At 36.0% G+C, this 19,477-nt stretch overlaps 1 pseudogene; it reads right to left on the reverse strand.

The window, feature by feature from the left end:
- Window positions 1-6,201: 6,201 nt before the first annotated feature.
- On the reverse strand, window positions 6,202-17,945 carry LOC142832397 (methionine aminopeptidase 2-like; annotated as a pseudogene).
- Window positions 17,946-19,477: the final 1,532 nt, after the last annotated feature.

Raw genomic sequence — 19,477 nt, forward strand, 5'->3', positions numbered from 1 at the left:
TTCAGAGATGAAATATTTTCAAAGCTCATACTTGTCCAGTTTTAAGTCACAGAACATTATCAGAGTGGTTGAAAATGTGACCTTCTCTCCATGTGTGGTACACCACATGGAATGTTAATTTACTAGATATTGAAGTATAGTGGCTTGAATGAGGAAATGAGAATGGCCCCCGTAGGCTTGTATGTTTGAATATTTGTTCTCCAATCGATAGAATTATTTGGGAAGGATTGGGAGGTTTGGTGTTGTCGGAGAAGGTGTTTTAACATGGGTAAGTTTTTGAGGTTTCAACAGTCCATGTCATTTCCAATTAATCCTCTCTCTCTCTCTCTCTCTCTCTCTCTCTCTCTCTCTCTCTCTCTCTCTCTCTCTCTCTCTCTCTGCTTCATGCTTGTGGATCAGGATGTGAGTTCTCAGCAACTGCTCCACTGCAATGTTGACCTGTCTATTCTCCATCATGATTGTCACAGACTCTAAACCTCTGGAATTGTGGAGAGCAATAAACACACTCTTCTGTAAGTTGTTTTGCTTCTGAAGTTTTGTAATGGTAATAGAAAATAACTAAGACATGCGTTTACATTTTACTATGTGTTCTTGAACTATTGCTGTATTTCCTTATGAAAATTTAATTTCCTAGACAATGAAATGTAGGTGATAACTTTCATGAAGTGTTCTATGGCCGTGTTCAGTAGCTTATTTATTTTGTGAAGAGTGAAAATTCTGCTTAAGTTGAGTTGCCAAAGGCTCCATTTTACTCTCTGTCCCAGGCATTTAGAAATCATATTCAGGAACATCTTTAGGCAGGAAGAAAGGAGGCAGAGTATGCTCCGACAGAGGAGGGCTTAGTCCTCTGTCTTGCCACCTTGTTGACAAGATCCATAGGATTAGGGACTTTTAAAATTGAATTCTCTGGAAACCTTTGTATGTTGATGTGAAATGCTCCAGATATTTTTTTTTTCCCAAAGTAAATTCAGCATTGGAAATAAGCATAAAATCCGCAAATAATAGGTGTAGTAGGTAAATTGCTTGTTTACTGTGGACTGATACCTGGGTTTGATCCCTAATACCTTCTACTCAAAACAAGCAAAATCTCAAGGTAAACAAAACTTGCATTACAAAAGAGGAAATTTGTTTGCTTTGAAGTGCTGTTATGAATTTTTTAGTGATCCTCAAGGAAGCATGGAAACTCAGACATGCAAGCAAAAACTGCATTTCACAGAGTCAAAACTATTTTCCTATACCTTCTTCTCCCTAGCCTTTACATGTCCATGTTTATGTTTGTGGCTGGGTTCGGAGTGAGGTCACTGTAACAAGCTTACAGAGTCAGCATGACAGAATGCCAGTGAACCCATTCCTTAACAACACAAGTACACCTTAGTGTCATGAGCACTGGCTTAATTAGCCTGTCTTTCAAATTTGGGGGGAAAAAAAGGTTAAAATAATTGCTCGAGATATAGAAGTCACCTAAAATGTATCATTTCTACATTCATAGTCTTGCATTTGCAATTTTTCCAAATGTTTATTTTTTCATTATATTATTATTATCATAATCTATTTTTTGATTCATCAGTCAGCTCTCAACTAATTGCCATCAAGTATGACTAGCCACTCAGAACACTGTCTTACATCCTTCAAACTCATTTGAACAGAGTGGTCATGGTGACCCTTGAAGTCCACTGTGAGGCATACTTCACTGTCCGAACTGCAAAAGTCATACAGTAGCCTAACAGTCATAGCATGATCCAACATCCCAATTCTCTGACTTTGTTAGAAAGTAGCAGTTACCCTATTTAACATTTATTGTCATCTACTATACTCTATATCTGTGTTTTTGTTTACTATTGCCCATATAAGAACTTCTGAAACTGAAAAGCTTATGTAAGGCAAAGGACACTGTCAATAAGGAAAACAACAGCCTACAGAATGATAAAAGATCTTCACCACATTAAAAAGAGGACTGAACTCCAAAATATGAACAGAACTCAAGAAAGTACACATCAAAATACCAAATAAATCAATTTAAAATGGGGCACAGATCTAAATAAAGAATTCTCAAATGTCCAAGACACACTTAAAAAAATATTCAACACCCTTAGCCACCAGGGAAATGAAAATCAAAATGACTCTGAGATACTATCTTACACCTGTCAGAATGACTAAGATCAAAAACATTAATGGCATGCTCAATCATGTCACAAGGATATTTGCTCAACCATGTTGATAACAGCATTATTCATAATAGCCAGAAATTGGAATTAACCTAGATATCCCTTAACTGAAGAATGGATAAAGATAATGTGGTACATTTACACAGTGGAGTATTACTCAGCAGTAAAAACAATAACATCATGAAATTTGTAAGCAAATGGATGGAACTAGAAAAAAAATCCATCCTGAATGAGGTAATCCAGACTCAAAAGGACAAACATTACTCACTCATAAGTGTCTACTAGCTTTAAAATAAAGGACAACTAGGCTACAACCACAGCCCCAGAGAAGCTAGGTAACAAGGAGGGCCTAGAGAGAGACAAATGAATTTCACAGGAAAGGGGGAAATAGAAGAGATCTCTTGGATAAACTGGAGGTGGGGAGGGTATAGAGGTATGAGAACATGAGGGATCAAGTTGGGCAGATTGGATGCAGAAACAATGGGGAGAATAAAGAGATACCTTCATAGGGGCCATTTTTGGGGCTAGGGAGAAAACTGGTGCCAGGGAAACGCCTAAGAATTCACATAAATGATCACAGCTGCCTTATAGCAATAGCGGAGAGGTTGCCTGAAACGGCCTTCTCCTGTGATCATATTGGTGACTATCCTAATTGTCATCAGAGAGCATTCATCCAGTAATTGGTGGAAGCAGATACTGAGATCCACAGCCAAATACTGGGCCAAGTTCTGGGAGATCTGCTGAAGAGACAGAGGAAGGATTGTACCAGCCAGAGAGATCAAGGTCATGACAGAGAAACCCACAGAAGCAGATCACCTGAGCTCGTGGGAGCTCATGGACTCTGGACCAACAGTTAGGGAGCCTGCATGGGACCGACCCAGGCCCTTTGCATGTGTGTGTGGCAGTTTTGTAGCTTGGTCTGTTCGTGGAGTTCCTAGCAGTGCCATCAGGACCTGTTCCTGGTTCTTGAGCTGGCTTATGGGAGCCCAAATCCCATTCGGGTTGCCTCTGACAACCTTGATGCAGGGGGAGGAGCATGGTCCTGCCTCAACTTCATATACCATGCTTTGTTGACCCCTATGGGAGGCCTACCCTTTATGAATAGAGATAGAGGAAGAGTGGCTGGGGGGGGGGGCGTCAAAGGGAGATGGGTGGAGAAAATGGGAAGAAAGAGAGAGGGGTAACTGTGATTGGTATGTAACATAAATGAAAAAGTTTTGAATAAAATAACCAAACCAGATGTCATGATGATGAGAGCAAGTAAGAGAGGCACTAGAAGAATTGGAGGGGAAAGATACAGGATTAGAAATGAGGTAAATATAACAATTATTGATGAAATTATAAAAAATGGAAAAGATAAATGAAAATTGTGATTTGAAAATTTTAGATCCACATATATAATTCTTTCTCTCAGAAGAAAATAAAGATTTGACGTGAAATTTTCATCACACCTATAGAATTTAAATGAAACAAGTAGAGTAAGATATGGAAGAACAAAAAGCCTTCCAAAAGATAAAAGGAAATTTTGAACAAGCAATAAATACCAAGGCGGTAAAACGAATGGCGTAAAAATGATGTACTCAAATGTTGAAATACCCTGTGGGGCTTTCACAACCTACACAGCCTTTCAAAAGAGATTAAAGAGATCAAGCACTTCAGAAAACTTCACAGGAGTACAGGCCTAGCTAAGATGAAGCTGAGGGCTGGGCACTTTACTTTGCAATTCATAGCAGCAACAAAAGTTATATACACATGAACTGGCTAATTTTATTTTATGAAGGCTTTGTTCCAAGTTTTTTAATATCTTATTCATGTAAATCATATGGATTAATAGAGGAAGGTAGGCACAGGTTTTAAAGTGTGTAGAACGGAAAATATGAACACATTCCTGCACAAGCCGAGAGATTTACACATTATTCACACATAATTTAGAAAATGTTTATTGTGCTTTCCTTATGTTTGCATTTTAGAAGGAATAAAAGTGACGTTGTGTTAAATCATATACTTTATGGATGTGCCTGCTCTTGCTACTACAAGTGGGTGGTAAATGAATGCAGAGAATTACAATGCAACACACAGATAAGGTTTTCTTGTTAAGTGCCATCTCCTGCAGCGGGAGGTCAGGCTAGTAAGTGCCCTCTATTCTCACTTATTCTGTACCCAGTCCTGTGTTTTTTATGCCAGACAACCATTTTCCCATCTGTTTTTTTTAGTTGTATATTTCCTCTTAGCTATGTATTTATTTAGTTATTCCTTTGCCTTATTTCCAGTCTAAAAATGTAAAACAAAGCTGATTCATTTTAGAATCTTCAAATTGAGGAATATACAGCAATTTTGATAACACTCTGTATTAGAAGCTTATTCTGTATATTGGATAAGAGAAGGAAAGCAGACTAAACTAATATATTGCTAGCATTTTGGGCAGAAGCATTAGGAATTTTTCTTGTATCATGAAAAATGACTTTGTAATCTTTACATTTGAGAAGCATCATTCATTTCTCTTTAACAAATGCAGCAATGGTCCACATTTCCTTAGTTTACAATTGCAAATACATGTAGCCAAATAAAGAAAAATAGATGAACTTCACAGATATTCCTTTTGCAACAGCATTTTAATTTTCTTTCTGAGTTCTGGTAATAGATGAAGGGAAGAAGAGTCAAGGAAATGAACATCTTCTAAGCCTATTATCCATGAAGGGGAGAAATAAAAGAGAAGTCTGATGTACAAATATGCAATGAAAGGTTTTGAGAGTTTTATTTTATTTTATTTTTGAGAGTAAGTGGATAGAAAACACTTTCATGGAGAGATGAAAGCTGAAATGGGTAGTTAATATGGTAGCATTTATTTGGACTTACCTAAGGAATCATCAATTCCGCTCCTAGGTGGACTAGAAATATATTCAAAGGACTTATACAATTAAGTTCAAGCTCAATTAAATTTGAGTGGTCAAAATGGAAGCATAATAGTTACCACAGGAAGAAAGGAGGATGATATGCCTACAAAACATTCATGATGGATACTGAGTGGAGTGAAACATAGGGGGATCTTTTGATCTATAAAAGTGACATAAAGTTGAGTTTCTCCATGTTTAGATTACACTTTGAGACATTAGAAAGGATAAGATTGATAATACCTTATTGATAACATTTTGTAGAGTGGCATGAATACGTGTTTTTTCTTTACAACTTAAAAAATAAATAGGCAGTAAAAGTAACAGGCAAGTGCCATTGAAAGCAAAAGCAAACACATACACACAGAAAGGCACACAAAGAGATGACTAACTCAGTAATGAATAAATTTGCAGTATGTCTGTAAAATTCAAACTTTTATATGTTTGAGGGTACAGTAGGTTTCATTTCTCTCTCAGAATTGGCTGAATTGGGCTATTGCAAGCAGACAAATAAAGGAAAGCTGATTGACTCTTGTATCAAGAGATCCTCTGTAGGAAATATAAAGTCCCACAGACTAATCACCTATAGCAGGGAAAAGCTGATCACATCCTCCAAGTCTTTGTCTTGTACCTGGAGAAAAGTCAGAAAGTTAGCCGTCTTTAGTGATTACATGAAAATGCATTAATCTATCAAGAGCCTGTCTTATCTGTCCACCAAAGAGCTAGAACACTCCTACTCTCTTAAGATATTCCAAAGGTAGACTATCGGTAGGAAAAACAGAGAGACCAGTTACTTAGGTATTGAGGACCAGATACTTAGTTGGAAAAATAGCTTAGTTGAGGAAAATGAATCAACAAACAAAACTAAATATAATGCACTAACTAAGAGAGGGGTGAAAAACACCTTACAGTTTTTTTTTTAAATGATACATGACATCAGGTTGCCTCTGGGACTGCTCCAAACTAAGATTGACAGAACATTCACATTTTGAAATATTGCTTATGACTAAAACAGAAGGAAAGAGAGCTGTGACAGACTTTCAGCAGCAGCTAAATGTTTGCCTTCTAAAATGACAGGTGTCAATTAGGTACATCTTTCATCATCCAGAACTAACTGGTAGTCCTCAAGGTGCTCAGGATCTGCGTTACCTTCCATGTGAAGTGTGGTGAGTTATAGACAATTCTGATGGACATATATTTTCCACATTCTTTTGGAAACCAAAGGTCTTAATGGCATACACCTCTCCATCCTCCATTCTTATAGCTTCCTCTCCTTTTACAATGGGTACTGTTTTCCCAGCATATGTTCTATAAGTCCCTTTAGACTACAGGTGGGTTTCACTTGATAATTCTTCCTATCTGTTTCTACTTCATAGGATTCCATAGCTTCTTGATTGGCTTTACCAATATCACAGAGACAAACAATGATCCCAGCACACTTTATTCTAGTATGAGTAGCATCTTATATAACTTGTAAAAATATAACACATTTATATTATTAAAGTTAATAATATAAATGGGATTAAAAGTAGCAATAAAATCACAATTATTCTACCACTTATATGTGTTTCAAAGTCTATCTTACAGACCTCACCATACTTTAAGTCTGTTGTGTCACCAGCGTTGGGAGTATAATGTACAGGACAGTTTTTGAGAGAACACCCAGCGTAAAATGCTAGGCCTGCATTTAATCAATTATTTTTTATTATTTTTTGACAACAGTCTTTCAGTTTGAGCCAGCTCATAACATATTTTCTAACTTGTTGATGAACTTCTGCAGCTTCTTCGATGTCATTCCAAGTCTCTTCACTAGGCTGATCTAATGCTTTCTTTTCTTAACTTGTAGTTTCTCCAAGCAGCTGTTTGCCCATCTTCTGGGGTGGGTATTCACACTCTTGTTCTTTGGGGAAAACACCATTGGGAATCAGGTCACATATTAGAACTGAGGGAGGGTCATTGTAAAATATAAAAAAATAGAAATGGGTTAAGTTAAGAGATAAGAGTGAGCTAGAAATATACATATGTGAATAGGCCAAGCAGTGTTGTAATTAATACAGCTTCTATGTGATTAATTTGGTTCGGGGCAGCCAGGAACAAACAAGTGGCCTTTTTACAACAATCAGGTTCTTGTTGCACTGCTGACATAGCCCCTTTGACCTTCTTCTGTCTTTTCTTCTTGGCAGCTTCTTTTTACCATGTTGGAGGTTCCCTCTTCCCCGTCATCTGGATTGTGGTCACCATTTAGGCGGCTCCCAAAAAATTCTGCCTTCTCCTTCAATACCCAATGTGGGACTTACAACCATGACCCTGTGATTAAGAGTCTCATGTTCTACCAACTGAGCTAGTCATAAGCATTCATCCACATATAAATAGACTGTGGCATTTTTTATTACTAGTTTTTTATCACATGCATATGGGGTACCTCTCTGTTTAGAGACTTCTGAGCCAGAACCATAACTTAAATGAGCCGAGAGTTCACTGATGAAGAATAGTGAGACTAGATACATAATCTCACTGAAATTTTTATTTAGGTAACAGTGATGAAATTCCTCAACATGTCTTCCTTGTGTGGCTGAACTCGTTAGATAGGGCTCTATTGTCCAAAGTTCTCCAAGGACCTAGACAGAACATTGTGGTTAGCCTTTCCTTTCTCTTTATTTTCTGGACATGTCTTCACTTTTTTTAATTGTGATTTTTAATAATTACTCTGAAAAACAAGAATGTCTGTTTCAACCCAAAGGAGAGTATGCCACAATAGCCATGTTTTCCCTAAAATTTTCCCTATTCTTTGAGTAAGTCATATGTGCATATAGTTTATTTTTATCATAAAAATACATGACTCACTTCTAATATGTCAGACTCCCCAGGATATTCATGCCTACTTCTTTAAATTTTTTTTTGCACCCACCAAGTTTATGTATTTCTACCCATATACTCATGAATGTAGCTATATACTAGATCAACTGAATCCCAGCAACATATCAACACCAAAAAGTGACTGTCTCTTGTAGCAACCATCAACTACCTACTTATAGTTCCTCAGCTAAGAGTGGAGATTGCATAGAGATCCCTACATGATCGGTCAATGTTCTTTCCAGAGACATTGATTGTTAATGGAAAACCTCACTGCAAAGGATGGAAAACCTCCCTATCACTTTTGGTCAGAGATCCTCTAAAAGCATCTAAAGCCACAGAAGTTATTGCCATTGCTAGTGGTAACCTATCATAACTAAATGTTAAGACTCTGTTGCTGAAAACTTCATACACTATAATTTCAGAACAGAAAATTACTCTGAAACTGACTGGAAGACATTTTCCTTTCTGGCTAGCTTTATGGTGCTAAAAGGTGGCATTCAGGCTGTTGGCAGAGTAACAACATCAATAGTCTTACTCAGGGATGAGCCCTGCATATTTTAATACCAAACACCTCTACACTTCTTAAAATGTGGACTCAGAGAGCTTTTGTTTTTGGCAAAACAATTGCTTAGTAAACATAACCTGTTTTTTATCCTTCATTCCAGTGAGTTTCTTGTGCCAATTTGTATCAGACATGCCCCACTGTCTTTGTTCATATCATTTGCTTTGAGTCTATCAGACTCCGTAGGGAGAATAGGACCTTTGTCCTCTATTTCTTGAGTAATTTTGTTCAAAAATTATTTACAAGGACCATCTTGACCTCTACTACACCAAGAGAAGCAGGCATTAACATTAGCTCTCTGAATAATGTTGTCATGTATACATTTCTGAAAATGTTTAAAATTACTTCATGAATAATTTCAGGATAAATGGGTGTTGAAAATGAGTATTACATTGTAAAATAAGAATTTAAATATAAAACGTGTATAACTTCCTGATGAGGACATGTATACCTAAAATAGGAGCATGTTCCAGATATAGGTCATTGCTTATAAATTCGCAGCAAAGAACCTGCTGCTACAGATTTCTGGTCTTGAATATTCAAGTATATTTCAGCTTATGGCTACTTCCAGTTCCCCTTTATATTGCTTTATCAAATGAAATAATTTCTAAACTCTCAAAACCCATAACTTTATCATGGTGTGATCACTATCTTCTTTGATTTAATTATAAAATGTTTCTTAGTTTTTTATATGTAAATATCGAGCAGAATAATTAACAATTTAGATTATATCAACATAATATATTTGCTTCCTACAAAATACTTTTTATTTTAAAGATTCTTTGCCACATCAGTTTTAGGTTCAGAGTTAAACTGAGGAAAAAGTACAGAAATTTTGCATGTACCTTCTGCCTCAATCATGCACGACCTCCAATGTGATCAATATTTCCTATTAGAGTGATCATTTGTTACAGTTAATTAACATACCTTGAGACATTATACTTGAAGTCCATAGTTTACACTAAAACTCACTCTTTTTCTTCACAATTCTATAGGTTTGGAAAATGAAATAGTAAACGTATTGACCATTATATCATCATTCGAGAGTTTACACACTTTCAGCCTTGAGTTTAACATTTCAACTCATGCTCATCTTTAACCATATGATTACAATTTTTATTGTTTTCTTTTTATGGAATGTCATGTGTTGGAATTTTACAGTATGTCTCATTTTATACAACAGTTTCTTTATAAATCAACATGCATAGATATAGCTATGAGATGAATTAGTCAGAACTGTGTGATAAGTTCTCTTCTAGTATACCAGCACACCTTTTGTTACCAAGGTACCAGCCCACTCTCACTTCATCAGGAAATATACTGGAAATATAGATAATTCTTTACATCCCCTATTACAACAATAGGCTTAGTTTTGTACAAACAGTTTCTAAAATGACTACACAAGGATTTGGAATCAACAATAAATGAAAGTTTCTGTTGTTTCATATCTATAAAATTTGTTGTTGTTAGTTGTGGAATTTAATCATTAAGAGAGAAATGCAGTGTTATCCCCTTATACTAATTCATATTTTCTGATAATGTATGCTATGGAGTATGCTTCCACACACGTATTTGAAATCTTCATATTGTTTCTGATGAATTATCTGTTAGGGCTCTTGATTCACTTTTTAATTGAGCTGTTTATTTTCTCACGATTGAGATCTGTGCATTCTGTAAAGATTTTAGATAACAGTCTTTTATCAAATATGACATCTCCAGCTATTTTCAATTGTCTTTTATTTCCTTACAACTATCTCCTACAAATCACAAAAATTATCAGCTTTTTCATCGATTGTGTATGCTACTTTTTCAAAATGCTACCATCAAGCTCCTGTTAGTCTAGGTTCTAGTTATAGGATGAATCTATACAGTATCAAATGATTTCTGTCAAAACTTAGTGAGATAAGATTCTTCTTACTAAATGGCTGGATAAAAACATTGTATTTGTCTGTTATTCTTGGGAAGATATTGATGGTTCATTGATTCTTGACTTGAGGATATTTATCTAATATCACTTGTAGTCATTTGGAATTATAAGCTGCCTCTGAATTGTGTGGTAAATGCAAACAACCAGAATAACAGAAACCAATCTATGGTGGAAGAGCATTGTAAATCATAAAAAGATGATGGAGCTGCAGAGAAAGATAGAGACACACATTTGACAGTCCTGCAAAGAGCAAGCAGCCAGGGCTCCAGACATTACAACTTCCCTGAGAGCAAAGGCGAGCAGACATGGATCCAGAGAAAAGAGATTGACAAAGTAAGACAGAATTGAGGGTAGGAAAGGAGGAAACTACCACTATGAATGCTTGAAATGAAGGTAACTATTATTTCCATTTCTATTCAACAGAGTGCTCGAAGTCTTAGCTGGAGCGATAAAGCAAAGTAAAGAAACAGCAGGGGATCAAGTAGGAGAAATAAAGAAATCAAACCAGTTCTACTTGCAGGAAACATGATTCTGTACTTAGAAAATCCTAAATCTGTCACCAGAAAACACTTAAGTATAATGAACACTTTAATCAAGGAGTAAGATATATATATATATATATATATATATATATATATATATATATATATATATATATATATATATATATACATATATATATATATATTTGGATATATATATATCCAAATCAGCATGATATATCCCTCTGACTTCTACAGAAAGAGAGAAGTGAAGAAATAAGAAAGGAAAAGAAAAGAAAACAAAGCTCAACTAGACCCATAATATCTAGAAATAAACATAAGAATGAGAAAATTTTTGACAAAGGTAACTTTAAATGACTGAGCAATCTCTTCTGCTACTCGTTGCTATTCTGATGAAGTGAGAATTTTTTTTTAAAATCCTGTTTTCTCCAATCAGCTTAATTTATAGTAATTCTGAGAAATCTGTAAGATGACTTTTCACATTTATTTTATACCTTATTGAAAGATGGTGAAATGTTTTAGAGAGCTCAATTAAAACTTCAAGGGATGATGAATTATTGATGGCAAATTTTCCATTGCATCACTGTCAGTGACTCAACTTTATTTTTATTTAATTTTCAGTACATTTCAGAGTAATTCATGAGGAATAATAAAGATTCTAATGATAATACATATATATATATAAAGTATGTCAAGATATCAATTTAAAAAACATCACTAACCTGTACTCCACATGATATTTTAAAAGATCCACATAAAATATAATTTTCCCTAAAGTCAACTAATTATAGACACTGTCTCTATCAACAAAATATCTTTGTGACAATTTCCATAAACAGCCGTGCTTTGAACACTTTGGAGTTCAGGCTGACCTCAAACCTGAGTTCTGGGATTGCAGGCATGTGCCAATAGACCTGGAAGAATATTACATATTGCAATAAATATAAAGTATTACTCATTATTATTTTATTGACAGCTCGCTAAGAAAGAATAAATTCTATAATTTATTAATTGTAAATTCAAGGAAGTTAACTAAAAACTACATTAAAAAACTTCCATTTTGGTTCAAACGTGATGTATCTTTAAGTATGATATATGGAAAGTCATCAAGCAAAACAACAGGTATGCTATTTTTCTCCTTGAGTTAAACTAGACATAGATATAAGGCTTATTTTAAATAATTCTTTTTAAAATCAAAATGCATAGGATATTGGGATTCAATCATTGAATGAAGAATATGCCTAAATGACCATGCACATTGTATCTTCAGCACCCCTATGTTCCTTTCTGTTACATTTTCCTTCCATAGCTGTTATCACCACAGGCAAGTTCTGCTTCCTTGCGACACTTATTCAACTGTTATTAAACTACATAGTCTCTCTTTCGTCTTTCTTCAACATTTTTTAAAAGCATATTGGGACCTCGCTGGCTCATACATTTCACTTCACTGTATTTATTTTCTGTGTGAATATAATATGTATTAAGTGATTCATATGATAACCAGGAAACCTTTCTGGTTTTGCTGCTATAATATTATTTTGACAAATATCTTTCATGAATATTAAACATATGCATGTATTTTTATTGGCTTTATGGTTTATTCAGTTTATATTAGTAATAGCATTTTTGCAATCAATGGCATCAAAGATCATATCAATCTTGTGTGAAATTTATTTTCAACAGAAGACATTTATAGTGCTTAACTTCTTTGCCTTTTTTCAGCCATTTTGGAATATAGCTTGTTCCTGGGCCCATATGACAAGTTTTTCTTGATCAATAGACTCTGAGGCTTATTAGATGTTCTTAGGCCCTTTTGAGCATACTTTACTACTTATCTTTTTTGTTATGTACCCTGTCATTTATTGACTTGTAGACTTCCAATTCCTTGCTGTACCTTGCTAATAATAAGCATCTTGTCTCTCACTGCAGCATTCTTTTCACATTCTCACATTTTCCTTCAGTATATTCAAAACCTTATCCTGACATATAGACAAATCTATCAGTTTTGCTTTACAGATATTTCTTTTGCAAGATATGAAAGAGAACTGAGCCTGTTCCTGAATGCAAAATCTCTTGTAGTTCTTAAGTTGATGTTTAAATTCCATTTTAGCTTCACTTTTACTGAATATTTTAAATAGATTATTAGCAGAAATTTTAGCAAAGGAATGTGCTACTGCACTTCAGTTTTTAAAGGTGGTTTCCTTGAAGCTATTTATGTGGTTTCTAAGTTAATTTCAGGAATCCTAAGTATTCTGGTATCTTTTTAAGCCTGCCTGAGGTAAAACCTTTTGTGTACCATAGTTTCTATATGAGGCACAATAGACTAATTCGTGAAATAATATGAAAGGTTATTAACACATGAGTTTGGCTCATATTTCCTAACCATGGACTCCAAGTTTTAAAGATAGCAACATCTTAAAAGCTATTTGTTAATAAGACAGAGTTAAAGACTCTTAAATGGACAGCAAAGTGCCCTGACCTTATGCTGACACACACTGCTATGCTCAAGTTTCATTTACTGGAACATATTACATCTAGGCAAGAGGCTAGAAATCACCATAGACACTCAAATGATGACATTGTCCATCACCTAAGACCATCAGCAAGAGTAAGTACTGTGTAATGGCATCAACACAAGAAAAACAATACCTAAGGTGATAAATGCTCTTTCTAAATACTAGAACAACAAGTACAAACCTCCATGTCAAGTTAAAATTATCAGACTACTTCTAACTTTGTCGCAGTAATGTCTGGGAAACAAGCAAATGAACAAGTCCATCCTATGGTTAACACATGACACACTGTGCGTGAATGCACGAAGAACCAATATTCTCTGTCTAAGAACTGAAAAAGAAACACACAAATTTATAATTTTATTAATATGCTCGAGGCACCAGAGAAATGGAAGGAATTTTCAGAATTAACAAAGAACATATTTTCCTGATTCTTTCCAAAGAATAAATATGCTGAAAATATCCTGTGACTAAGAATCAATTCTTTATTTAGAACTCTGAGCAGAAGATTGTATAGCCTCCTCTTAATACTGCATCAATCACAGCATTCTAAAACGCTCCCCCTTTGTTTCTAAGCCTCAGTAACAACAATTAGTTTGATAGAAAAAAATGGACACTCATACACATGACACTCAGAGATCTGTACTTTCAGAAATCCAATCATATGCTCTACATGTCTAACAATAATGGGAGCCATGAAGTTTTCTGGGAAGAGGAGGTCAAAACGACTTTGATCCTTGTGAAATAAATAAGTTACAGGCAGAAAACTGAGATCAGGCCTGAGAAAGGCACAAGACAGTTTGTCCTTATTTCCCGCAGTGTCTTGAGAGGGAAAAAAGAAAACATCATTTTATCCTTGGGAATATTTGTAGCAGTGGCTGAACACTAAAGCACCACATCCCTTGAAAAACATTCAAAATTCTAAGAAATGAGTTAGGACCAACACAAAGTGGAAGGTCCTGTCTGTTGTCGTGACCATCTTTCCTGCCGCTGGTCTAACAAACTGTTACTGGTAGTCTCTTTATTATTCCCTGTTTTTGAAAGAAAGAATTTATTCAGGAGACACGCATAGTGTAAGTTAAACTTTATTTGCCAAGCAATCACTTCAAAGAGGGATTGACATGGAGTGGTCCAAGGTGAGAAAAAAGAGTTTCCAGGCTGGGACTCTGAGAAGTTTTTTAGGAATAAATATGAGGTGAATGAAATATTCATATAATAAGATGGTCCTTTTAGCTTCTTAATAATAGAAAACTAGACTTTCCCTTTGGACTATTGATTTTCAGAACCCTCTATGAAAGAAAACACAGCGGTTCCAAAATCACAATGCAGATACCTTTATGATATATTTGGAATATTTTAAAACTGAAAACTTTACATGTATGGTAACTAGGAAAGTGAATGGTAGCATGATTTCTGACACCCTGGAAACAATTTTTGAACTTGAAGGATATTTACCCACAAAGAAACATTCTGATAGCCAATTGACCTTGCTAGCAAAACATAGGTTCAGTTTTCCTTGGGAATCTCATATTTACTTCCTTGTCTTCTAGACACCAAGCTACTTACGTGGTTTATATCAACATAAGGTTCTCTCAAACAGATTATGTATTCTTTTCTTTAATTTATTCTTCTTTGGGTTATGTTGGGTATGTGTGTATACATATGAGTTCAAGGACCATAGCATATATGTGATATGAATGTCAGAAATAATTTTGTGGCATTGATTCTTTCTTTCTACTTTTATGTGGGTTTTAGGATTCCAAGTTTGTGTGATAATTACTTCAACCCTCTACACCATCTCACTGGATACATTAATGATGTTCTACCTTATGATTATGAGAGTGGGACTAGGGAGATGGGTAAAAGTGCTTGCCTTGCAAGCAAGAGGACAAGAGTTTGAATCTTCACAACTGATGTAAATGTAAACGCATAGGACTCCTATTGGGATATGGGAGATAGGGATGGAAGAGCCCCTGAAACATATAGGCCAGGCTGGCTGAGAAACAAAAACAAGACAGGACTTCACACACAGTAAAAGGAAAAGACTGAGAACTAAAGCTGTCCTCTGACCTTCATACAAAGGCAGTAGCAATCCATGCACATTCATATACATGAGTGTGTACAGGTACATAGAGCATACAAACACACACACACACACAATTATAAGGACAATTTAATGAAAGCAATAAAGCAATTTGACAAGTGAATTTTATGCCCATCTGAAGAGAGGAGTATTATACACAAGCACTCTGTCAGTAGCCTTTGCTAGACATTGAAGGCCAGTCATTGGTCATTGTTCCAAACATATTTCATGATAAGATGTTGGTGCCCAAGCTGAGGCCCCCAGTTAGTTCCTTGGGCAGCTGAGGATAGGGAACCTGAAATGACCCTATCCTAGAGCAATACTGACGAATATCATGCATATCATCCTAGAACTTTCATCTGGCAATGGATGGAGATAGAGACAGAGACCCACACTGGAACACTGGATAGAGCTCCCAAGGTCCCAAGGAGGAGCAGAAGGAGGGAGAACATGAGCAAAGAAGTCGGGACCACGAGGGGTGCACCCACCCACTGAGACAGTGGAGCTGATCTACTGGGAGCTCACCAAGGCCAGCTGGACTATTACCAAAAAAAGCATGGGATAAAACTGGACTCTCTGAACATGACGAACAATGAGGGCTGATGAGACGCCAAGGACAATGGCACGTGGTTTTGATCCAACGCAATGTACTGGCTTTGTGGGAGCCTAGCCAGTTTGGATGTTCACCTTCCTAGATATGGACGGAGGGGGGAGGACCTAGGACTTACCACAGGGCAGGGAACCCTGACTGCTCTTTGGACTGGAGAGGGAGGGGGAGAAGAGTGGGGGGAAGGGGAGAGGGGTGGGAGGAGGGGGAGAAGAATGGGAGGAGGGGGAGGGAAATGGGAGGCTGGGAGGAGGTGGAAATTTGTTTTTTTTTCTTTCTTTTCTTTATTCTCCTTTTATCAATAAAAAAAAGGAAAAAAAAAAGATGTTGCTCACCGAGACCCCAAATACCAAATAAGTGAAAAAAAGTTTCTTTTTAATTCCTATGACTCACCATTAGCAGGTTTTAGATATCTAATTACAAACATATTTTGTGTCTGAAATATATCTTATTGCAGTTCAAATTACACCCAGTATGTCCAGCTGCCAACTAACACATCTGTCTATTGGTCTTGCTCTACATAATTAGGAGTTCGAGCTGCTCTTAAAGATTGGCAAGTAAGTCATACACATAAAAGATCACAATAGGAACGTCTGCATATGATAAGGGGTTTAAAATATAATAATTATATGTAAGGAGGTATGGGAGGCTTTTAGAGATATAACCAAACCCAACTCAACCAGATACCCAAATCTGTTTCAGACATGAAAACTAAACATAATTGAAAAGAAGAATGGCAGGTTGCAGAAACTGACAGAAATAAGTAAGAACATAAGCTATCAGATGAGAAGAGTGACTGATGCATATCACCCAGAGATGACACAAAGTCAAGACAGCAAATGAAGTGTGCATACTGAGGATCCAGATGACTTAGATATAATTCTGTAAATTATAATGTGAATGATCTATAGCAACTAAAATAGGTTGATGTATATAAAATGAAATCTTAGTTGAATAAAAATTATTGCATTGAAAGAAGAAATATTTAAACGACTGTAAACCATTGTCACCTTTTAAAATACTGAGTTTAATCCACTAGTCAGTGCAATGTCTTTGAGACTTATCTAATCTGGATATGTATGCTAAAGTTTTCACCTTTTATGTCTGTAGAGTTCTGTCTTGGGGAGTTACCCAAACGTAGTTTTGTCTGCTGAAGGATGTTTGGATTTGCAGATTCTAACAATCCACAGTACAGCTGCATGTGTCGACTGGTTTTTGCGAATATGTTTTAAAATGTTAGTCATACAAAGTCAATACTGACTCATCATAATATCTTGTCTTTCAAACATTGTTTTAAAAGTGAGTAGTAAAGAATACAAATATTCAAAAGAATATAATACTAACATTAAAACCAGACACAGATCATTAAAACAGAATTGAGTTCAAAAGTGAATACACTTCTGACCAATTGATTTTCAACAACAATTCTAATACACGATGTACAATAACTAGTCTCTTAAATGAATAATAACATATAAATTGGATATTGATACACAAAGTAATTATATTAGATAATTACTTCACACCATATTCAAAGCTCAACTTAAAAATTCCCAAAGATGTAAACATGGGATTGAAATGGCAAAATTAGCAGTTGGAAGTACAGAACTGCTGGTGGCATTGGCCCAGGGAGTGAGTTCGTTAATATGACACAAAAGCACTGAAATAGTTTGGATCTGAAAGTAATTTTAAATGCAGTAGTTTGAATATCTAGTCACCAATTTATATCGACCTTTGCGAATCTGCAGTGCAGACCCTTTAGGAGATGATAACTGGGGTGGACCTATAACGATGTGAGGAGGTCTTCTAATCTTTCCTGCTGCTATGAGCTCTTTCATCCTTCCTTCAGAGTGAAACCACAAGCCAAAATAACCCCCCAACCCCTAAGGTTGTAAGTACTTTGGTGATCATGGCATAAAAATAAAGGATGTTGTATGTATCTGGGATCTTATTCAGTCTTTGAGGAGGAGGAAAGCCCAACACTTTCTGCACATGAGTGTACCACCAAACAGTCTTTCATATGGAATAAGCTGCACACAGTTAATCCCTCTATCCCTAGGTAATATCACTTCCAGGTTCACATTCTAAAAGTTGATGTTATAGAAGTTGAGAGTAGGGTGGTGGATTCTGGTAGAGGGTACATTTCAAACAAAAGAATAAACTTTTTTCACGAGCAGCTGGGTGTGGTGCTGAACTCCTGTGAAACTAGCACTCTGCAGGCTAACACAGAACAATGGGAGTTTAAGGCCTGGCTGTGCTATGAAATGAGACAGTCCATCAGGAATAAATTGAAGAGATTACTGCATAATAAAATTACCAGAGCCAACAATCATCTTTATATAATTGAAAATTTCTGAATAAGTATTTTAATATGTAAGTCAGCTTGATTTAGCCATGGTACAATATATACCCATTTTGAAACATTATTGTGTGTACTATAAAAGCATTAGATATTATCTTCCAATTAAAAATAACAGTAAAGAAAATTGCAATGCTAATATTGCTAGTATAAAACACAGGTGTCATTAACTTGTATTCTTCAATCTCTCCCTTGTGTGTCCTCATGTCCTAGGTAATGAATCATTTGTCACTAACTACTTTGCTCCACTGTTTCCTTTGTTGATCATATTGCTCATCCTCTGTGACATTTTTCTTGGCCTCCTGGACATACACAGTATGAGTTGGATTAATCCTGTTAGCAGAGGAAATCTCAAAACGGACTCTGTCCTGTGGTTATTAGTGATAACTCTAATGAAGATTTATAATTAAAAGGAGCAAACTGGGCAAATAAAAATACTAAATGTACAACTTGAGAAACAGAGCACCAGGACATGGAATAAGCTAAATCCTGTATTCAAAGAGTTAAAGAAACTAGAAATTGAGAAAAGGGAGTAGTGGCCTCAGGGCCAGAATCCACCCAGCTAAATTTCAAGTTGTGAAAAGGGAGTAAAGAAAAATTTAGATTTGGGTGTGGAGGTACACACCTTTCGTCCCAGCACTGGGAAGGCAGAGGCTCTCTGAATTTGAGGCCTGCTTGGTCTATTTAGCAAGTTCAAGAAAGCCAAGCTTAGGCAGTAAAGGCAACAATAAAAAAACAGAAAGTTGTTGAAGATGACATTGAACTAGGAGGCCATGTTCCAGTCACAGCAGTCAGCAGAACTTGGCTGCTTTGGACACATGGTTCTACCTTTAGAGTTAAGGATAGAAGAAACAGATTATGGAATTTGTCTCTGCTCCTAAGGAAAGCCAGTGCTGGCAGGCATGTGTCAGAGGTGTCTCTGAATGGAGCCCTAAAAAGGGCATTTTGTAAAGCTGTGAAGTTGAAAGCTGTATTGCCTTGGAGACCTCAAGATGTGAGAGATGCCATAGC

Source organism: Microtus pennsylvanicus, chromosome 12 (assembly GCF_037038515.1).
Source record: "Microtus pennsylvanicus isolate mMicPen1 chromosome 12, mMicPen1.hap1, whole genome shotgun sequence".
In the NCBI taxonomy this organism is placed as follows: domain Eukaryota; kingdom Metazoa; phylum Chordata; class Mammalia; order Rodentia; family Cricetidae; genus Microtus; species Microtus pennsylvanicus.